The 23,291-nt window shown below is 34.0% G+C and overlaps 1 protein-coding gene across 1 annotated transcript in view; it reads left to right on the forward strand.

The window, feature by feature from the left end:
- The window catches only part of LOC118195476 (very-long-chain 3-oxoacyl-CoA reductase-B-like), a 128,877-nt gene that overhangs the window by 11,575 nt on the left and 94,011 nt on the right, over window positions 1–23,291 (forward strand). The window lies entirely within an intron of this gene.

The following is a 23,291-nucleotide window of genomic DNA, read 5'->3' on the forward strand; positions in this document are numbered from 1 at the left end:
CTAAACAACTTACATTGAAAGAAATGTTTAATAAAGTAAACAAAAAAATATTAAGCTCTTTTTTTTTTTTTGTAAATTTTGATACCCTTTAGATCATAATTGTTCTTTATTTCTTAAATTACGGTTTCATATTTTTAATTTTATAATTTCTGCATGCCATTTTACCAGATTTAAACTGATGATCTATAATCCGAAAAAATCGATAATCCAGAATCGCTGAAGTCCCGACGAGTCCAGATTAATTACTTCTCAGTAAATTAGGAATTTTAAAATTAAAATATAAATAAAATTCATTAATACTGAGAATACTGAGAGGTCTTCTTGTGACGAGAGAATTCTGAATGATTATGAATTATTAACATTTCCATGGTACGAAATATGATCACATGGTCTCCTCGAAGCTCTTCTCATTATAAGCAAATTGTAAATAATTATTGTTGGGGCTGTCCCAGATGTTTCAGAATAGTTTACATTGGTGATTTAGAATAGTGATCAGAATAGTTCACAGGTTTTGATATCGGGAAGTTTTTTTATGACCATCCTGTACAATTGGCTCTGCATAGAATCGGTACTGGACTATCGACACCGGAATACATTAATGCTAATTACCAATATACGGTTGACGAGATAAAAAAAAGTTGTTAATGATATAATGATGAATAAGAAGATAAATGGAACTTTTTTACTTGCACAGAGTCGTCATGAGTATGCTATCAGTACAGCGACACCACATACCATCGAAATCAGTGTGCATTTGACATTTTCAGAGCATGGGTAGGGCTTGTAATTAGCAACGTTCATAATCAAGAGAATAAGAATTTAACTAAAGTATTATTATAAAAATAAGATCGTACTGGCACAGAATGAATACTGGATTGTAATCGAAACCGTCTTGTTTCAAAACAGTGCCTCGTCGTAAAGGTGCTGGCACGTTCATGCAGGTTGGTCACTGTTTTAAAAGACAAGAACTTTCACAAAAGTTTACACACTCTTGAAAATCAGTTTTCTAACTTGGGGAAAAAAAAAAAAAAAATCCTTCATAAAGTTCTAGGCATCTTTATATAGTGAGACACCGGTACTATAGAAGGTAGTTTATAAAAGTTGCTTTTTTTCAAGTTAGACATTGATCTACATAAAGGTGTGGGCACTTGAATGTCAGGCACCCTTATGAAGATTTCAATTTTTCAATGGCCGATTTTCATAAATGTATCAGCACCATTATTAAGCATCTTGTGTCGCTTTTCCCAGGACATCTAAATCTGTACATTAAGCTAATGTTTGAAATCATCAGGTTCAGTGTAGATTTACTATCAACTCAAAGAAGTGGTATTTTTCAGTTAGCGACAAAATGCTGTCTGTTAGTAATAATGATTGGAAACATGAAAGAATATTATTGCTAAGGGCGATGTGCATAAAATTTTTTATGTATATATTTTTTTTATTATAAAAGTAAATTGTTCTTTAAGACAGTCAGTCATTTAAAAATTATTATATGTGGAATCTGTAACAAATTATGGCAGCAATTTTTGTTTTATACTATCAGTGTCATAAATAAAATAGCTTAATGTTATGATAGTTTAGTTGCAAAATTTTGAAGTCAGCTTATTGTGTACATTGCGAGAAAAAAAAAGAACAGTTCTATATCTCCTGTTCTACTTTTCCGATTCACGAAATTCAACTTGCGTTTTTTATGTCTCGAAAGCTCGACATAGGATATGTATTAGATTTATATATAGCATTGTTCTAATATAGGTATTTTGGCAGAAAATCAGACTTTTTCTGAAATGACATGCCAATTTTTTTCCATATTTCGATTCTACGACTCAAATTATGCCAAGTTTTGTAAAAGTTGCACAAGTAGTTTTTAAAAAATTAACTCTCAAAATTTTAGCTCCTCAATGTTAATTGAATTTGATATATATTTATTAATATTTATTTATTTTTTTTTATTAAACTTACTTGATTCCTTCTAGCAGAATTTGAAATTTAGGTTCATTCCAAATAAAATTCACCCATTTTTTATGATTTATTTTTTTAAATTTGTATTTTTAAATAATTTTTATAAATTTTTCGAAAAAATTTTGAATTATAACATATAAAATTTTTACCATCACCTTAAAGTAGATGTATTTTAAATTCCAGTTTTTTCCTTTCTTTCTTGGGATCAACTTAAGTCTTAAAAAAAATCTTTTAACGCAGTTTGAATTACAGTTATCAGCCGCGATGCGGTGGGGGGGGGCGTTAAAAGTTTGACTGCCAGTATTAGAACAGTGCTATGTATAAATCTAGTATATATTGTAAGCCATGCTTTCGAGACATGAAAAACTCAATTTGAATTTCGCCAATCGGACTAGTAGAACTGTCCTCCCTTTTTCCCCCTGAGTGTACATCTACATCTGAAACTCGATGGTTATGATGAAATTTTATGATACAGTAAACTCTTGACTAGAGTGGAGATTACATCATTAATGCATTACGCGTACGGCAAAACTGGGTTCCGCAGTGTTATAATTTCTATGGGAAAGGTGTAGTTGAGATTAAAAAAATATGCATATTTTGGACAAACCTAAATATTGTTGTAATTATAAAGAAGAGAATTGAAAGTTTTCAAATTTTAATGGTCGTTCAAAGGATTTTTTTAAGGTTTATTTATGCTCTCTCTGAGCTCGCAGTCTACCAGTCTGCTGTTACACTAACAGCAGACTGGTAGACTGCTACTAAACTTTTTTTTATTATTATTTTAGCTTCATTATTAAGCATTAGTTTCTTCGCACTTACGCCATATAAAATTCAACAGCAAATTTACAGTATTTTAAAAGCAACATGGCAGTATACATTTAGAATTTCCGATGCAGCATCAAGTGTTGGCATATATTTTACTGTTGTTTTTTTCCAATCTTTTCTTAGTTTATCATATCAATGTTCAGTTTTCTTTCTAAGATGGCAGTACAAAATTTTTTTTTTTTGTCTTTTTGGTATTAACGTTTCATGCGTTTACTTTATTTATTAAATATCACGTCACTTACGGCATATAAAATTCAGTTCAGCATCAAAATTACAAACTATTTAAAAACAGCATATCTTTCAAATTTCTGATAGAAAGTCTCGCGTGCTGAAGATTTTTTTTTTTTTTTTTTTTACCCCGTACAGTATTACCATTACTGGCTTTGAAATCGTTGAGTTTGTTAATCAAAAATTTGTTAAAGTTTTACAGATAATCAAACAAATTCGAAATTCAAAATTTTGTCTTCCTGATACCCATGTTCTGGTGGAGGACTACATTATTGAAAATTTGATGTCTCTGTATACTGTTGTTTTACAATGCGAGAAACGTGTACACTCATGCGTATTCTTCATTATTTAATTTCATTAAATGTAATATAGGGCGATAATATTTGGTAGCAACAATTTAAAAAGTGATACGCTATTTATAGTGATTCAACGCAAAATGCCATTTCGAGACTAATATCCCATTCAGGACTTACATCCCTTTTGAGTTAATAATAAAAATATTAAAAAAATCTGAAAGGATTCAAATTTTAATGCTTGCCCAAAAGAGCTCTTTCAAAGTTTAATATTATTTAGCATCAAAGATTATCAATTGAGAAGGCCCAGGTTGAATAGCGAAACATTTTGTAGGATACGAGAATATTATATAGCGTCTGTGTATTTGAAAAGGGAAGAAATATATAATGTAATTCTATAAAAATTATTGTTTTTAATTAACTAGTATATAATGAATTAAATGCGTATTTTCAACTGAATTAAATTCAAAAGTAAAAAATAAAGAACTGCATCTATTGCTTTTAAATAGTTTAGTTTGTCCATCAATAATAGACACATTAAATTTGAAACATAAATATCTTGCATTTTGCCGAATGGCAAGACTTGAATGAAAAGCGAAAAAACGCAAAATACCTTTTCGAAACTAATAACCCTTTGAGCTAAAAAACGAAACTAATGTTAATTTGAAGGGATTTTTATTACTAAATAAATACTCATACAATTATTTAAAAAAAGGCTGCTAATTTTAGCCCGGGACAATGACTGAGTCCTTTTAGGCGGTGGAATTTTAGTCGCCAGGGAAAATCGGGAATTTGAAACGAAATTTCTTTCTACCACACAGAAGGAAAAAACGAAGCAGATTGCAAGTAAATAAACACTCCCCACTTAGCCAAGACCTCGCAACTTTGCCCACCTTATTCCGGCGTTACCTTTTTCTTAAGTTCGATGTTGGCGATCGTTTGCCTAATTATACTAATCAAGTTAGTAATTAGTTTGCCTAAGCATACTAATTAATAGCACTAACTTCCACAGTGCAGACTATTTACCTTTTATTTATTTATTTATTTTATTTTCCCCGTTGGATCAATCAAGGAAATTGCTCATCATACAATACAATTTATTTTGATTTAATCGTGTTTAAGAACTAACTGCTGAAATAAACTTAATTGGAAAGATTAAAAACGTTCTCCTTTGTAATTCCGATTTAAAAAAAATCCAGACAACATATGTTAAAGAAAACTAAAATGCGAGGATTTATAAATAACTCCTTTTCGTAGTAAGTATTGTTGCGTGCGTACGGGTTCGTAATAAATTAAATGTACAAGTCCGATAAAAAGTCAATAAAATTTATTCTTATTACAAGAAATAGAAACAAAATGCTGAAATTTTTCCTCGCAGATATTCGTACAATATCGCATTGTCACACACTAGTTATATTTTATACTAAAACGTTAAATAGCACTCAATCCAATGAACTTATTTCGTTTATATTGAAATTATTTTTAGCATTTTCTTTTCAGATATAGACATTTCTTTTTTAGCCGCAGCCCGCTAGTAGTTTTAATATAAGTTTTCAGTATATTTTCATTTTATTGTTAATCAGTTTCAAATATATGTGAATTTTATTTCACCGCTATCGGGTAATTTCATGCCTAAAAGAGTAGAGCAGAACTTACTTATCTTCCTCTTTAATTTTAAATGCGGTGAAATTCATATAAATTTTATTTCACCTTTGTTCGACTGCTGTATAGAAGCCAAGTTTAGCAAGTTATCGCCAAATGTGCAGTTGTGGGTATGGATAACTTGAAGATGAGGAAACTGTCTAGTCAGGTCATAGCTGATAGGGGTCGGGTTACTTGTACATCCTCCTTAGCCCACCAGCTGCCGAGCGGTAAAGTCGCTGAACACTGGTAGTTCGGTCCAAGGTTCGAATCCCGCGAACGGGCTGGCTGCATGTTTTCGTGGTTTTCCCCATGTGTAACGTGTATACGAGCCAGTTTCCCTTAGAAAGTCCTCCACGAAGGCATCCCTCCTCCTCCTCTTAGGCAGATAGCCCTCGAGGCTTTGCCATAATACACACACACACACATCTCCCTTAAGTTGGCGAGGGGCAGAATGTGCGGCTAAAAATGCACTTTTCGGATCAAAATTCATGACTGAAATTGGACATCACACAGTCTTAAGTAACACTTTTAAAATTTCTCGCAATATAGAATTTTTCAGTTCCTTTCATGAAGTGGCCTCTGCTACCATCATTTAGTTTAATCTTCATTTCAAACTCAGATAGTTCCTGTGCCTTTTATAACAATTCGTTTAACTTGTAAATAAAAAGGCGCTAATATCTTTGTTATTATCGCTTTTTTGTCTGCTAGTGTTGATAAGATCATCCAGCTCTTCATTCTTCATAATTAATTCTGAGACTTCTTGCATAACTGAAAATTCTTCTCTGCCAGTCGCATCTGCAATTTTTGCGATTTCTTTGGCTTCATTTTCAATCGATGGAAATTTGTTAAAACTGTTAACTTCTAGCTAAAGCTGATGCCAGCTAGCATTCATTGTTCATGAATTAACTTTCTCTGTGTGAATGAAATTCCAGCGTTGAGCAAATAGAATGGGAAAAAAATTAAGGTAATTCGCATATTCCGTGCTCGATAGGGGCTTATTGTGACATACATGAAAACTAGCACAGGAGCTCAGACACAGGTTAGACTGCAAGCCTTGTGTATCCATATTTTTCAAATTTTTCCAATGAGTATAATACTGTTACGTTATTTTCTTCCTTCACGTTCGTACGGGGTTCGTAGATTTGGAGCGAATAACGACGACAGCACTTGATGGAATATCGAAACACACTTTATTTAGCCAATATTAATCAGGACATCTCCAAAATCACGTTTCTACAGTCGTCGAAGATCTCCTATAAACATGCTGAAACTCAGCAGCACAGTCATCAGGCTATAGCGGTGAAGACAGCTTCACGGCAAAGCACCAGAGTACAGCTTTTTTTCGTTTTTGGAATTCCACGTACTCTCGAGATTCTCCTCGCTACAACTCGCGATGCACTCGACGACACACAGAACACAGCTTCCGACTCTTCGGTTCAGTCGTTCCCGGAGCTCAACACACTCTCTCGACGATACACTAACCGCGATACACTAAGAGACTCTTTCGATGCACTCGGCACTCGCTGTTTGACTATCAACGCGCTAGACAAAGCACTAACTCGATACTAACTAACTCTCCGCATACCAATAGGGTTTATATAGCTTTTGCCTTGTGCTGGTGAACATTCTGGGCTAAACCGGAAAGAATTCGTTCCAGAAGGTTCTCCATCCGTCCATGGCATATCACCAGTTTTGTTGCCAAATGGGCGATTTCTCGCTAAATGTAGGTAAACCCTCGACCCAAAAGGTAAAACCCTCGACTTTTAGGTGTAAAACGAGATACTAGTCCGTGTTGACGCTGCTATGAAGGAAAGACTTCGAACTGAGTTCCGGCGGAAAAAGGGTAATGTTCCATCAAAATAATGCAAGCCATGTGTGTCAGTATTACCGGCTGGACTCTGTATGGACTCGAATGGGATCTTTTGCCACACTCACGCTATAGCCCCGAGATCGCTCCTTCGGACTTTAACTTTTTTCACACCTGCAGGTACATCTTGTTGATGCTATCTTCAATTCTGCACAGGAGGTCCAAAATTAGGTTGATCTGCTTTTGAACTTGCGGCCACCAAGTTTCTGGGGCGAAGGCTTTGAAAAAACTACGCAAACGTTGGCAGAAAAGTCCCCCCCCCCAACTTCATAGTCTTTGTTAAGAATCCCGCACTTCTTGAATGTCACAGTCCTTGTTTTTTGGCGGAAAACTTTCGTTACAACCAGATATTTTGATGTTTTTCTGTTTATACCACTTTACATTCAAAAAATGAAACCGGAACTTTTAAAATTGAGATTCTTTTGCGTTCAGTTGTAATTTTATGCGATTTTTAAGATTTACATTTATGACTGGCAACAGTAGATATTAGTATACATTATTTTATACTCTGTGAACGCGTTCTATTTAATTTAACTATATGAATGGTGTAGATAGGTTTTTCGCTTAACGCGATACCCGCCGGTTGTTGGCTAGGGTAAAAAATGAAATATTTGTATAATTTTTTATATCTATTATATTTTTAAAAAATAATGAAAAATTCTTGTTCAGAATGATACAACATAGAATGAAGTTTTTTATGCAAAACACATCAGAGTTATTTTGAGGCGGGAAGGGTGTTTGTTCATTTTGAGTTAAAAAATATTTTGCTCCAATGTAATCGGAAGTCATTTATGAATATATTTGTTCTCTTGTCGGATCATTTTCATACAAGTGTAATTTTATAGCACCGAAATATGTTTTAAAAAAATGTCATTTGTATTTTGCTATACGTGTCCTATTTACTTTGTAAAAATATTTCTATTCCAACGTGGACCTTGGTATTCTACGAAAACAGGTTTTACGAAGGATCTACTTCGCAGCTATTGACGATAGACGAATATTCAAGATCATTTTATTGTTCTTAACCTTGTTATTTTCATTAGTGCAGCTATTAAATCAAGGAAATAGCCTTAGTTTTATCATTATGAGGATTACACAATAAGGAAAGTTCTTTGTCATATTGGGCGCTTTATTCATTGGAAAATAGTCGAGGAAAGTATAACAAACATTTCTATAGAAGATGATTTAGTTTGTTTCTGCGTGATTATTTTTAATGCATTTAGGTTAATTAGATTTGGTACGGGGCCGGTTTGATTCAGGGCTCCTACAGATTGAGATATGGAGCCTCCGCTAACGGAGTCCCTTTTAAAATTATATTTTCTACGACATGATCAAACTGTTATGTAATTTATTATCTCTGATAATTTTATTTCGAAAAGAAAAATTCAGGAGTACCTAATATAATATTTTTGCTAGTGAATTGTTTTCAAAATAATGCAGTTTTTAATACTCAAACAGAATGCAAATATATTATAAAACCGAAATGTAATACGTATAATAATACTAAGCAAAATGCATATTATTTTCAGTAAAACAAAGTGAAAAGTCTAGTCTGTTATCATAAAATCAGAAATGTAAAACTTAAAGAATTTCACATGGAAATTCTTTACATTGGTGCAAAATATATAAAAAGTATACAGTTTTAAAATGTATTAAAAAAAGTATAAAATGTATGTTTTAAAATGTATACATATAATATATAAATTTATGTATAAATTTTCGATTATATTATATTTTACAGCGCACTTCTAATCCTTTTTCCCTTTACAGTACTGTGTTGTCCACATTTACTGAAGTCACATTTATTTTTTAAACTCAAAATTATCACTTTTCATACAATTTGCCTTTTATTCTCATAAGTTTTTACTTAAATTCAGAGTCCTGTATCCGAAAAGAGCGTCTGGTAGCCCGAATTTTTAATTTCGAATTTGTTTTATTGTCTGTTTCATATTTTATAAGACTTTAATGAATTTCTGACTAAGACTTCTGATCTAGATGGTTTTAAAGCGAGCAGTGGTAACACTATACGAAAAGACATTTTTATTTTCAGCGCTCGAGAAATCGGAAATTCTAAGGATGGGCTGCTTTTAAATATTTTTGTGATTCTGATGTTGAAGCGAATTTTTTTGCAGCGTAAACGCCAAGAATGTGATATTTAATAAATAAAGTAAGTACACAAAGCGTTAATTAAAAAATCTGATGTGTACACTACATGACTTTCTTGTACGGAATATTAAATTATATGCATTTTTTCTTGCATTTCATTTAAACTTATTGGATTGAATTAAATCTACTTCGTCGACAGCGCATAAATCACAATAGAATAAATGCACTCTTTAAAATTCACTATATTTGTTTACCATAGCGACTCTCTGGCGGTAGGTTCATTTAACAGCGTTTTATTTCTTTCATATTATAACTCAGAATGCACAAAATTTATATCATTTGGAGAATTATTTAATCGTTGCCACATGTTCTATTCAAATACTATAATAAATCTAGAACGGTGTATAAAAGAAATCAAGAAAACAAAACAAAAAAGAAACAGTTTTTCACAGACGATTTAGTATTTCTCATTCAATTAATTCAGTTCTCACTTCGCGACAAGGCAAAAATATATAAAACTCAAAAATTACGAAGTAAATCTTAAACACTTATTTCCTCGAAAAAATTCCAGAAAGGATTAAGCATGATTTAATTCGCAATAATAAATAAAGGCGTTGTCTTTGGTATCGCGAAGCTTAGTCTCTCTAGATTGGCAACAAATCTACTATTCTGCTGTTTCAAATGTAAACAAATATGTCCGCAACGTTATTTAAAAATAAGGCTTAACCGCACTTAAACAGCTTTTAAATTGTTGATAATTGTACAAATATTGCTTGCAGATTTGCTAAAGGCATAAAAATCTTAACCGGAAAATGAGAACAACGTAATTCAGTCATTTTTAAAGCAAAAAATACACAATTTTCAAACATACGTAGCATATTCGGAAACTAAGTACCGTTTCATTCTAGCGCCGTCATAGCGCTGTGGTAGGCGTTCCGCGCATGCGCACTAGTCTTTCTTGTTCACTGACTTTCAATTGTCGCCATTTTCGTTGCTCTATGTTGTGTTTTCAGTTTGCCGTGCACATTCAAAATGTTTAAGACAATTAGTTCTCCCGCTGACTGTGAGATTCGTGCCGTGATTAAATTTTTGAACGCGAGGAATGTTAAACCGGCCGAAATTTATCGTCAAGTGACATAAGTTTACGGTGAATACGCGATAAGTGATGGAATGGTGAGAAAGTGGGTAAGAATGTTTAATGCAGGTCAAACAAATGTCCACTCCGAGGCTCGGAGTGGTCGGCCTTCTGTTGTCACCGATGATTTGGTAAGGAAAGTTGATGAAGCAATTCATGAGAACAGACGCTTCACAATGACAACTCTTTCAGAGGCATTTCCGCAAATTTCACGTACTGTTTTGTTCGAAATTGTGTCTGACCGCTTGAATTATCGCAAACTGTGTTCCCTATGGGTTCCAAAAATGCTCACTGATGTTCAGAAAACAAAGCAACTTGGTAGCGCCCTGGCATTTGTCACGCGGTACAGTGATGAGGGAGAAAACTTTTTAAACCAAATTGTGACAGGTGATGAAACTTGGGTGTGTCATTTCACACCAGAATTGAAACAACAATCGATGGAGTGGAGGCACACTCATTCTCCGAAAATACAAGTTCAGAGTGACAATGTCATCACAAAAAATCATGTGCACTGTCTTCTGGGATAGGAAAGACGTTTTGCTTACTGAATTTCTTCCCAGAGGTGAAACCATTAATGTGGCACGATATTGTGTGACTTTAACAAAACTAAGGCGTGCCATTCAAAACAAACGAAGAGGAATGCTCAGTAAAGGAATTGTGTTGCTCCATGACAATGCTTGGCCCCATACTGCTGGTGTCACTCAATCGTTAATTCGACAGTTTCATTCTGAGCAGTTCGATCACCCGCCGTACAGCCCGGACTTGGCGCCGTCCGACTATCACTTGTTCCTGCACATGAAGCGCGAGCTTGGTGGCAAGCGCTTTGGATCTGAAGATGACACGAAAAATGCTGTGGAGTCGTGGTTATCGAAACTGGCGGGAAGTTCCTTTGACGATGGTATACAAAAACTGGTCACCCGCTATGACAAGTGTTTGATCATTGGCGGAAACTATGTTGAAAAATAGTTTGAGACATGTATTTTCATGTAAAAATAAAATTGGATTCGAAAAAATTGTTTTACTTTTTTTTTTTTTTTTTTTTTTCCAAAACGGTACTTAGTTTCCGAATAAGCCACGTATATGAGTAAAGAAACTGAGATCAGTGAGCCGGGTAACAGAGTATATATAAATTTAAGATCATACAACATATCAGAAAACTTTCAGATTTTATATTACGCCCAAAGGGGTGTTCCCCACTTCCCCGTTTTTTCCTCATTTGCACACACATACACGTGTCCAGAGCATTTGGGCTAAATATATTTAAACACAGCATATCTTTAGAATTTCCGATAGATAGTTTTCGCGCGCTAGAGATAAAAATGTTTTATTCCGTACAGTGTTGCCACTTCTCGCTTTTATACCTTTGAGTTCTGTAATCAAAAAAAAAAAAAAAAAAAAAAAAAAAAAACAATTCGAAATTCCAAAGCCGGGCTTCCAGGTGCCCATATTCGGGTGGATGACTATGTTATTAATATTTGATGGCTATAGGTACCGCTGCGTTTTTTATAATGCGAGAAACATGCATATATTCATGCAGATTTTTCATTATTAATTTCTTTAGATATACATAATACAGGAGGGCGATAATTTTTGGTGGCAACAATTTGAAAAGTGAAACTCATAGATTCATCGCCCTTCTGGGCTAATGTCGATTTGGAATAAAATATGGGTTAGTAGGAGTGAGTGTAGCAGCAGACTGGTAGACTGCGAGCTGAGCGAGAGAGTTAAAATACACTGGTGTGCAAAAATTAAGGACGAGACGGTTTTTTCAATATAACTTTGTACAAAAGCTTTCCAAATCAACACATTTAATACCGTAAGATCCCCAATACGTTAAGACATGAGTAATGTAAGCAACACTTACTAAAAGAGAAATCAGAGGGATAAAAAGAAGCTTTATTGAAAAAGTAGCATGGAGCGCAATGCGACTGAAGGCCGAAACATCCCTGTGATGGATGTCCAGCAAGAAACATCCGGTCTTTAATAGGGGATATGATCTCCCCTGACTGCTAGGCAGGTTTCACAGCGTCTGCCCATGCTGAGAATGAGGGTGTCAATGAGTTGTTGAGGCAATTCTGCCCATTCGTCTTGCAGCGCCAATCGAAGCTCCGGAATCGCTACTGGTGGTAAGGTACGAGCTGCCAAGCGTCTGCCTAGAAAATCCCATACATGCTCGATGGGATTGAGATCCGGAGATCGTGCCGGCCAATCCATATGTTCAATATCCTCACTCTCTAAGAGCTGTTCGGCAGCTACTGTGCGATGACATGGTGCATTGTCGTCCATGAAAAGGAACTGCGGACCCATAGCGCCTCTAAAAAGACGCACATATGGAACAAGAATCTCGTTACAATAACGGGTCCCGTTGACTGAACCTGCGTCGAAGATGTGAAGGTCTGTACGACTACCAAGCATGATGCCTCCCCAAACGAGAACACTGCCACCTCCATACCTGTCCCTTTCAATGATGTTCGAGGGATGATTGCGGCTTCCTCGCTCTCTCCAGATGAGTATGCGATGAGAATCGCTACTCAGACTGAATCTGCTCTCATCTGTAAAGAGTACTCGTCCCCATTCATTGTCTCTCCAATTCCGCTGTTCCCGGCACCACAGAGAACGCCTTCTCCGATGGGCAGGCGTTAGAGGTACACACCGTACAGGGCGTCGTGCAAACAGACCACCATCGTGCAGTCTTCTGGCCACGGTAAAACGCGATATTGGTCGTCCAGTCGCCTGTGTCGTGTGTCTAGCGATTTCTTCCGCTGTCTGCCGCCTGTTTCTTCTGGCCTCTAAGGCAATATACCGGTCATTTGCGGGTGTGGTTCCTCGTGGACGACCACTACTAAACCCCCGGATAGCTGCTCCTGTAGTTTGAAATTGTCTCCAAAGTCGTGAAACGATGCTGTGAGCAATTCCGAATTCTGCAGCCAGACTTGTCACACTGCGGCCTTCCTCCAACTTCCCAATGATTCGACCTCGGCTAAAAGCATCCAGATGTCGTCTAACAGATTGATTATTCGCCATTTCTCGCTGAGGCAGCAACTCGGTGTGATTTTAACTGCTATACGGCGTGCAACCTCTTTGCCAGAAATACTGATCTTACACCGACAACATGCTTTATACTACTCAGACACTCCCCCATTACGTCTACCTGCATATCTGCGCATGTGTTACCGTACATCACCTTACTTAATCTCCTGATTGGTCTTTCTGTCCGCTCTGCCTCTTCGTTCAGCTGATATGCTAATATTTCGACTTCGTCCTTAATTTTTGCACACCAGTGTATCTTAACAAACCTGGGCGAATGTTAAAATATGAATTCTTTTCAGTTTTTTTTTTTTTTTTTTTGTGGAAAGTAGTGGCTGTAGCAGATAGAACTAAGAAGACACCCATTGACTGCATAAATACTGTCTGAGTCAGGAAATCGACAATACATTCTGATAGCTGGTGATAGTTTCTTGACTCTGATTCTGGATGCCATACTAATACAATAGGTACTGAAAGGCGTCGAGAAAGTGCGGGACGACTTTTCTGACAGGTATTTTGCTCCATTTTGGCGGAAATGCGTTACTTAAATAGACAAGAGGGGATGTAATACATAAAGCCTCACTAGTTGAGCTGAATCAGAAGGGAAAGGAATAAAATTGTAAAGGGAAGATAATCTTATTGAAATCTTACATAAATAAATGAAGAAAACAATAAAATACTAAAGATGAATTTTGGCTGATTTTGAAATCTCGCATACCTCCAGTCCACCACCGGCTCTTCGATTTCTAGACTGGATTTCATGTGACTGAAAAGTACAGCCCGTATAAAGTTTCTTAGCTTTTCTCCTACTAAACGTAAATATAAATTTTTAGAATATTCTTCGGAAAGGCGTCCGAGGCATACAGTTGACCAATGCTTTAGCCGTAATTAAGAATTTTTGCCATTTTCTACACTTCTAAGCTGTAACTCTTAATAAATCAAAGCTCAAAATAAGCAGATAGAAGTTGAGTTGGTTTCAAACATTAGTGGAGAACATTAAGTGAATTCCAAAATATTCTGTTAAAAGTATGGTAAATTTGCAAGAAAGAGAAAAAAAAAAAAAAGCCATTCAGCAATACAACAAAAGCTACTTCAGAACCACGCCGTTTAAAAGATGATTAATGGCTTTTTGAAACGGTGTAACGAAAGTTCTAAATCAAAGTCGAATCACTCATAATCCAAAAAATGAGATGCATGGCCTGGAAGGTTTTGCATAAATTTTAATTAAACTTAATATTTACATATATACAATGTAGGCTAAAATGCCTGAATCGAATATTTAAGGCTCAAAAGGCAAGAACTGAATAGTTCCAGCTAAACTCTTAATCGAATTCTATTGCGTAGTGCATCGAAATTCTACCTTCAAGAAGAATAATATTTTTTCAAGTCACGTGTTCAGAAGGGGAAAGATTAAGTAAGCCAATAGATGGACTCCTAACGCCATCTCTTGGCGATATCAAAGGATATTCCGTAACAACGGTTAGAATTCACTGACTGGTAACAGGTAAACTGCAGTCACATTTCATTTCTGCCTGCCTGTTCGTATAAATCCATTTAATCACAATCATTCAGTTATTAAACTTGGCTATGATTATCGTGAAAATATTAATAGAAAAAGTCCTGGAGCAGTGCTCCTTCACTTGGATTAACCCTGTTTTCTTCGTCATTTTGTCTATGGCCATCCTAACCATGTAGTTGGAACACAGCACTGATGACCATCAGATCGCAGTTCGAATCTAAATTTTTAAACTTCATCTATTATTCACGTATTTGATCCAATTTTTGATATTTATAGTCGCTACAATTATTATTTATTTTCTCAATGCTTCTTGTTATTTTTCGCCATTTCATATATTTTATTTTTGGAATTTTATTTTTTTATTTGAAATTAATATGGCTCTGAAATTAATCTCCCAGCCCCCTTTACTTACTGACTGATCCAGTAGCTTTTGTGTTTTAAAAATCTCTACGCAGCCAATAGTTGAGCTCTGCCCCTGATGTCGAAACCTATGCCGCCACATCTTCTCCCAACTGCAATGCTCAACGGTTTCATGGACCTGAGATTTCCATCTTCGGATTTTCACACTGACTTCGATTTAACGTGTGGAATAAATATCCTTCCCCTTCCTTCAACGTCGAGAATAAATATCTTTTATTGCGGCGCTATCATCGCAATCATGCTAACTAAAGTGAAGAGCTATTGTTTATTATGAATTGCTACACATAAGGATCGGAGAGAAGTCCTGAAGCCTGCGACAAGTGACGCGATCACCTCAGTTATTTATTCACAATCTTGGGCATTATCTTCTATCTCTTGTTTTCTTATCCTTCGAAATGATTTTTACCATATTCGTAGCATGTGATTTGTAGCAATTACATAATACATATATATATATATATATATTTTTTTTTTAAGTAAAAATTGCAGCCACATTTTCCACCGATACGTTCCCAAACCCCAGATTTCTCACCTTTCCTGACTCTTTCAGAGCTCAAAGAAGGGCCCATCACCATTTGCTTTAGAAACGGTTGCTATCTCAGCAGCTTTCAGTTCTTGCTTCAGGTGCAAAATGCAAAACAAAGTAGAAACTACGTATTGTATAGACTTCAAATCAAGATATGATCTCGTCGTCGCCGGATTCCCTGTCGTCTCAACAATAAGCAACAATAAGAGTATGTAGTAAGTAATCCGTACTGTGAATTCACGAAATACCTAGATGTCATTTGGGTGAACTTTGCTTGGAAAGATAGCATTTAATTTTGAGCTCTCTTCAAAATTGAAATTGAAAATAATGGGTTTTTTCCTATCATCCCATCCCACTGAGTTACTATTCAGTTCAAGTTTCAGTGTAAAATATATAGGGAGACATTTAATTCAGATCGTATATATATTCTTTTATAGCAAAAAAGGAATAGGCTGCTTATATTTTAACATCACAATAAATAAATAAATAAATAAAGAGTCATTAAGGTGACTGCGAATCAATGTAACGGATAGAGTCAAAAGGATTATGATGATGGAGATTACATGGTTAACTATGCGTAAGAGGATATGCTTAGCACAAAACGGGAAAAATTCATAGAATAATTAGAGCATTATGCATTTTGTTAGTGGGATTAGATTGTACAAGTATTTTTTTGCATATGTGTTTATCAGAGGTGTATTATCATCTGGTAGTCTTCATGAAAAACTAAAAATGGTAAATTAAAATTACTGATTAATGAAAAAGCCACAAAATTTAATTGCGCTTTTTTTAATTAGACAAATTTTTAGGTATTTATTTATTATTTTTTTATTTAAAGTTAGCAATTTTTGTGTGAGAAAGAGATTATAAGGATTCAGAATAAATTGTAAATTTCCTTTTGCAAGGAATATATTTGCAAAATTAATGTTAATAAAAATACTAAACCATAACCGATTAATTTGAAAATTCAAATGTTTTAAATATTTATATATGTATATTTTTTATCTTGCTACATCCATTAGTAGAAAAGACATATTGTTTGTGCTTATCAAAAAATAAACTAAATATGTATTTAAAATTTTAGAACTTTTATGACGGAGGTTAAATCTGCTGCTGAAATATATTTATTTTGCAGATAAAAGTGCTTAAAATAGTTTTTTGCAGTAAAAGTGCATCATTAGCAAATTCAAATGGAATCAAGTGGGTAAGTAAGTGCTGTTTCTTAGGTGATACCAGTGACGTTCATATTCCGGTGAGAGGAAATGGAGAAAAAGGATGGAAAAATTTTAAGTTTGTTGATACAAACAACAAAGATAAGGGAACATTTAAATTAATCTGATATATAAAAAGTACACATTTTAGCTGTGCTTCTGTAACTGTTTTCGAGTGTTTCATACCAGCTAAAGTTTTGCGAAACTATAATTTTATATTCTAATTAAAGATTTAAATCTGTTGTTTTCATCTTGTCTCCACAAATGTAGATGAAAATCCGAATTGCAGGTTAGTTTGGAAATATGTCTGCTTTTCCTTATTATCGTTGTCGTACTTTGTAATGAAACATTTTCAGAATGTCCATCATAGGCCACGCTAACAAACGTGGCTAAAATAAGCCATCTAACCGGTTCTTATTTTTGTACGTGAATAACAAGCATACTTATTTAGATTTTTTCGACTTTGTTATTGGTTTTTCATTTTTGCTTTTCCTTTTTGGTTACAAGACCTTTAATTATTATTCACTTTATTATTTGCCGCAACGCTGATGTAATCAAAACAACCGGTAGAAAGGCTATGCGGTAACGAACGTCAAAAACATTTTGCCTTCTTGAAATGTTCATGCTTGTTTTAATTTATTTTCTGAAATTTATTAGTTTAAAGTTAATACTTTAATTAAAAGTGTAGTACATTTTTGGCAGTTTAGTTAATATTTTTTATCTATAAACATATTATTTTTCTAACACTGCATTTTCTCTATTCCATGTGGAGATTATCTGCTTTTTTTTTTTTTTTAGCTTGTTCTCTGCCTTTCAGGATGTACTCAGATTCTCACTTGAAAAAAATTGATTTGTTGGAAGAGACAAATTTTCATTGAGGAAAACTCATTACTTAAAAAAAAAAAAGTGAAATGATCAATAATTAATGAGAAGGAATGTGTAAATAAAAATAAAAAAGAAAATTCAGCGATTTTTCTGTTTAAGAAGTAAACGTATTACCGTATTTTCCCCTACTCTTTTACTGGCAGGTCTAAAAATTTAAAAATATTCGCTTAATTTTCCCGTTTCTCAGTGCATTCAGAGAGAGAGATTCCCCAAATTTTAAAAATGGATTCGTCCACTTAGTGATTGTTTTCATCTTCCTAACAAAGATAAACAATTGCGAATTACTTAAGATTTAAATCTGTTGTTTTTATCTGTTGTTTTCATCATCAAGGTAACGCTGAACCTCTCCCTTTTCATTTTTCAACTTCATGCCAGCCTAATTCAAGAACCGACCATCACAGCGAAGGAAACACGAATTCACATTCAGTCTACGATTAAGCTGAATCAGCTCCACATGCACTTTGATTATTTATGGAAATTTGAAGCCTAAGGAGTAGAGGGGAGAAAAATAAGAAACGGTTAGATTCGAGTTTAAGTAGAAATGAAGATATATTATAATATTAATATTGCTATGTTTTCTCGTTGGAATGTAGCTTTCTTTTAAAGAAATAATATTGTGATAGTTATCTATAGTTTTTTATTTGTTATGTTTTTACTGTTAACCGCGTCTTTCGGAAATTAAATTATTCTCATAATTTACCCCTCTCAATTTTCGCATGATAAAATTACTAAAAAAAGGGCCAAATACTCAAGGAAATACGGTATTTATTTACTGCTGCTTGGTATCGAAAATTTATAACATAACCAGGTATTATTAAAAGTAGAATTACTAACATTTACTAATATTTGAGCTTAAAACATTATAGCATGTTTAGAGCCTAGAGTTTTATCCCTTATTCTTTTGTTTTAAAGAATACTTTTGTTTCCATTCAAAAGAGTTTGTTCTTGATTGTTTTCAGAGTCATTTTGACATGAAATAACATTTCTCATTATCTGCGATAAATGCAAGAGGAAATTAGTGATGGTATTTTGCCTGCTAATTTTACGGCTCGTTTCGCGTTTAAATTTTTCAGATATTTTAGTAGCATTTTCATAATAATAAAATTATTACAATCCTTGTTACAATAAGGATAAAATTATTGTTTTCGTAGTTATGACTTATTCTTCACAGCCTTTGAAAGAGGCATTGATTACAGTATTTACTGTACAGAACCGTAGCCATAGTAAAGGAAAAAGACATTCACACTGAAAAAAATAGGGCGGCGCGTCCTGTCTTGATCTTCAAGAATTTAGTTGTTGGCCATGGTTCTCTTCGATGTTATCAATGGAAAGTCATCCGAAATTAGGTCTTTTTAAATTTTCGTCGGAAATGCAACCTTACTATATTGCTTATTTAATTAAAATAAGCTACTAGAAATGAGACGTTTTTAAATTATTTTCACTTTTTAGGCTTTTTAAAGACATTTTAATTAGTTGTTTGCATAAATATAATAGAGAGAGGGGAAAAAAAACCCCAAAAAACCTCATGAGTGAACAGCCAAAATTTTATAATTTAAACACTAACCGAAAATTGCTTCTGTCATAAAATATTAGGAAGAGTTTCTAAAGATAAGAATGATTGGGATCAATATTTTACCTATGTTCGAGTATTTAAGTTATTTGCTTTTTATAGTAAAAAAAAATATTATGACCATCAACTTTTATATCTTTAACATATGCACATAGAAGATTATATAAATTTCTTAATAAATCTCATTAAAAATATTTCATACAAGAAATGTAACTAAATATAACAATGAAAAATCTACATATTCTAACATACATATTTATAATGAGATAATAACCTAAAAAACAACAAACATGACTGAAGTATAAAAAAATTATGCAGTATGTGGAACTACCAAAAGAAAAGTAACTGACTGCAATTTGCGATTAATAGAATGTTATTTAGTGTTTTTTTAATATTATACAATTAAAAATGTAATAATTATATCGACAGATTACAGTATTTATATATAGTGGCTCCCAAAAGTGTTCGTACACTTATGATTTTCATTGAAATAGGACTCTATCCATTAGTTAAAAGTAAACTTCCTGAATGAGATTTTAATAATAAGATCTAAATCTATTCGTAACAAAATTACATGAAATATTTTTAAATATAGCTAAACTTTACTTTTAAGAAATTAATAATCAAAAAATGACAAACATTTTATCTCACAAAAGTCTTCGTACACTTCAAAAAAATCTTGACATGTTAGTAAATATTCTCATTTTTAGTTAAATTAATATTAGTAGGATATCCTTTAGCATCCACAACAGCTTTTAAACGTCTGGGAATAGATTTTTTTTTTTTTTTTTTTTTTTTTTTTTTAAATTTCTGTATCAGTGTATATCCATTCTTCCATCATGGCAGTTTTGAGTTCGCTTTTCGTTTTGATGTCGTGTTTTCGTACTCTAACCTCCAGGTCTTTCCAAATGTGTTCTATAGGGTTTAAATCGGGCAACTGAGGTGGTGTTTTCAAAACCTGTGGACAATTATAGAGACACTACAGGCGAACGTTGAGAGCCGTATACTTAGGATCGTTATCATGATTAAAAATAAAGTTGTTTCCAATACCCAATTTTGGGCTGATAATTTTAAATTGTCTCTTAAAATATTTAAATAAAGAGAAGGATTCATTATGCCATCAATAAATACCAAATTACCTAGTCCTGATGTTGTCATGCCCTCCCACACAAGAGCACCTCCACCGCCATGCTCAACTGTTCCAACTAAGTTCTTGGAATGATGTTCCTCATTTTTTCTTCTCCATACAGTTATTCGACCATCGGAACCAAAAATGTTAAATTTGCTTTTGTCAGCAAATAGGCCATTATTCCAGTACGTTTTGGATGTATTTATCATTGATTTTGCGAATGAAAGCCTAAGCTTTCTGTTTAAAAAAAATTTTTACGGGCAGAACGCCCATGTAATCCAGCTTCTCTGAGAACTCGTCGAACAGTTTAAGGTGAAATTGAAGTAGAAAACTTTGCATTAAATTCTGCAGAAACTTTTACAGCACTCAAACGTGGGTTTTTCACAAATTTTGTAATAATGAATCTCTTATCACGTTTAGTTAACTTTCTCGGTCGACCTTTTTTTACCTTGTTTTCAATCCGATTTTCTCCTTTAAAGCGTTTTATCACATACTGCACTGTAAAATGGGATAAATTAACTAATTTAGCGATATTTCAAATTGATTTACCACTACTATGGTGAAAAATTATCAATTTTCGAATGCTGTTTGTAATTTTTTTTCGACTGCTTGGATCTTGGATCATATCTTTGCTACTGGCTTTAGCTACTACGAGCTCTTACCAGTATATTATCATTATACCATAGGCCTTTAAAGTTAAAAATTTAAGAGGTGTATTTAAAAATACACCGCGCCCGAAGGCGAGATCAATAAATGAGAGAACTCATAAAATAAGTTTTGCTAAATTGCATATCATGGCATAGCATGGGTGATTATATAAATGGTGGCGAGAAGCGAAATGAAATTCTAAACTTCTGCGTGAGTCAAGAAGAGCAGAAACACGTGATCAGCGTCCGGCATTTAGATTGGTTGAGGAGTCAGAGTTCGAAAAATGAAGTTTTTGTAGTTTTTGGAAATAAATAAAGTTCGAACATAGTAAAAGCAACATCTATCTGTGAATTTAAGAGTCCTATGTCTTTTGAAACACTTAAAAAGTTTCTAAACTTGCGATATAATCATTAAATGAATAGAAAACTGTAAAAGGCGAAAATGAGATCATGTAGCTCACTAGGGCTAATGAGTGAGAGTAAGCACTTGGTGTTACCACGAACTTTGATTTTAAAACACACGATACGAAATATTAAAAATAAAAAGTAAACATCTTGGTTAAATAAGTAGTAAAACGAAGAATTCATCGATGAAAAATAAAGTCCTAATTTTGCAAAGTTCATCTTTCTTGAATAGTAACTGCAAAGGAATAGTAATTTTTTTTTTTTATATATATACATTATATACACTACCACCACTTAGAATTGTGGTGGATCGTTCGAGGTCTTTTCACTACGTTCTCAATAGTAGGGTCATAGTCTGTAAGCGATTTAATAGCTTCATAGGGAGAATTTCTCATATCTTCAAAGAAGTTGTGTGCAGAAATTAGGATTTGGTCGTGAATTGGATTGATATCCAGGTCTTTGTGAATTTGAGAATTTCGCACGAACCAGGGTGCGTTCACTATGCTACGTAAGATTTTGTTTTGGAGTACATTTAATTTTTGTCTGTCTATTTTTCGGGCAGTAGCCCAGGCTGGAACTGCATAGAGGATTATTGGTCGAATAAGTGAGATGTAGATATTTTTCTAGGTACGGAGGCTTAACTTAGAGTTTCTTCCAATTAATGAGTAGAGAGCAATGAAAGCAGCGTTAGCCTTATTTGTAACATATTGAATATGATCTTTGAAATCTAGGGTTTTGTCAATATAGACACCTAAGTATTTATAGGAGTTGGCAACAGGAATATCTTGGTTATTGAGTCGGATATTTATATTCACTGGGATATTTTTCCTGTATCTGCGAAAGAGAACTACGCAGCATTTATCAGTATTTAGTTTGATTTTCCAGTCTTGACAAAATTTGTTAATAATGTTGACTTGGAGCTGAAATTTCTCTAAAGCATTATTTGGACTTAATGAACTGGTGAGGATGACTGTGTCGTCGCCATATTTGAGTATATTAGAATGAAAAGGTAGAGGCATATCATTTATGAATATTGTAAAAAGCTTCGGTCCTAAAACACTGCCTTGAGCTACTCCACTGTAAATCACTTTTTTGAAGAGATTGCTTCACCACAGCGCACTTGAAAAGTACGATGTTTAAAATAAGAATGCATAAGCTTGATAAAGCTGTTTGTAAAAGGAAGTTAGATAGCTTATGAAGTAAGCCAGCATGCCACACTCGATCGAAAGCTTTTCCGAAATCGAGGAAGCATGCCGCTACTCCGTTCTTTTTTGTAAATTCTTGGGCAATAAATTCAACTAAATTTAATATTTGATGTGTGGTACTGTGGCCTTTGCGGAATTCAAATTGATGTTTGTCTATTAGATTAAGGCGTTCTAGATGATTGATGAGCCGAGCACTAAGTACTCATTCGAAAACTTTTCCAAGCGCTGGCAGAAGACTGATGGGTCTGTAATTTTTTGCTAGCTTTGGATCTTTTCCTGGTTTCGGGATGGTAACAATGATCGAGTGTTTCCACTGCGATGGAAAGAAGCTGAGTCTAATACAAGCATTAAAAATATTTGTAATTAAGACTATGCATCTTCTGGGTAAAGCTTGCAACGCTTCATTAGAAATCATGTCATATCCTTTAGCTTTGCGCTTCTTTAATTTTTTAATAATTTGCTGAACTTCGTTTGGAGATGCAGGCGTAAAAAAATTAATGCTGGGACTGTTGAGGATGCTACTGACAGAGTAATTAATATCTTTTTCGTGATCAGAATTATTATTTTCATGTTGTTTAAAAATATTTTCTAATTCTTTTGCATGAATTTCAGCAATGGAGTCTTCGAAGTGGTGAAATTTACCCATGTGATACAGGGGGTGAATTTGATTGGGTGAAACATTTCTGAGTG

Source organism: Stegodyphus dumicola, chromosome 1, assembly GCF_044657685.1.
Source record: "Stegodyphus dumicola isolate Sdum_Otavi_A_Nest chromosome 1, ASM4465768v1".
NCBI classification, from domain to species: domain Eukaryota; kingdom Metazoa; phylum Arthropoda; class Arachnida; order Araneae; family Eresidae; genus Stegodyphus; species Stegodyphus dumicola.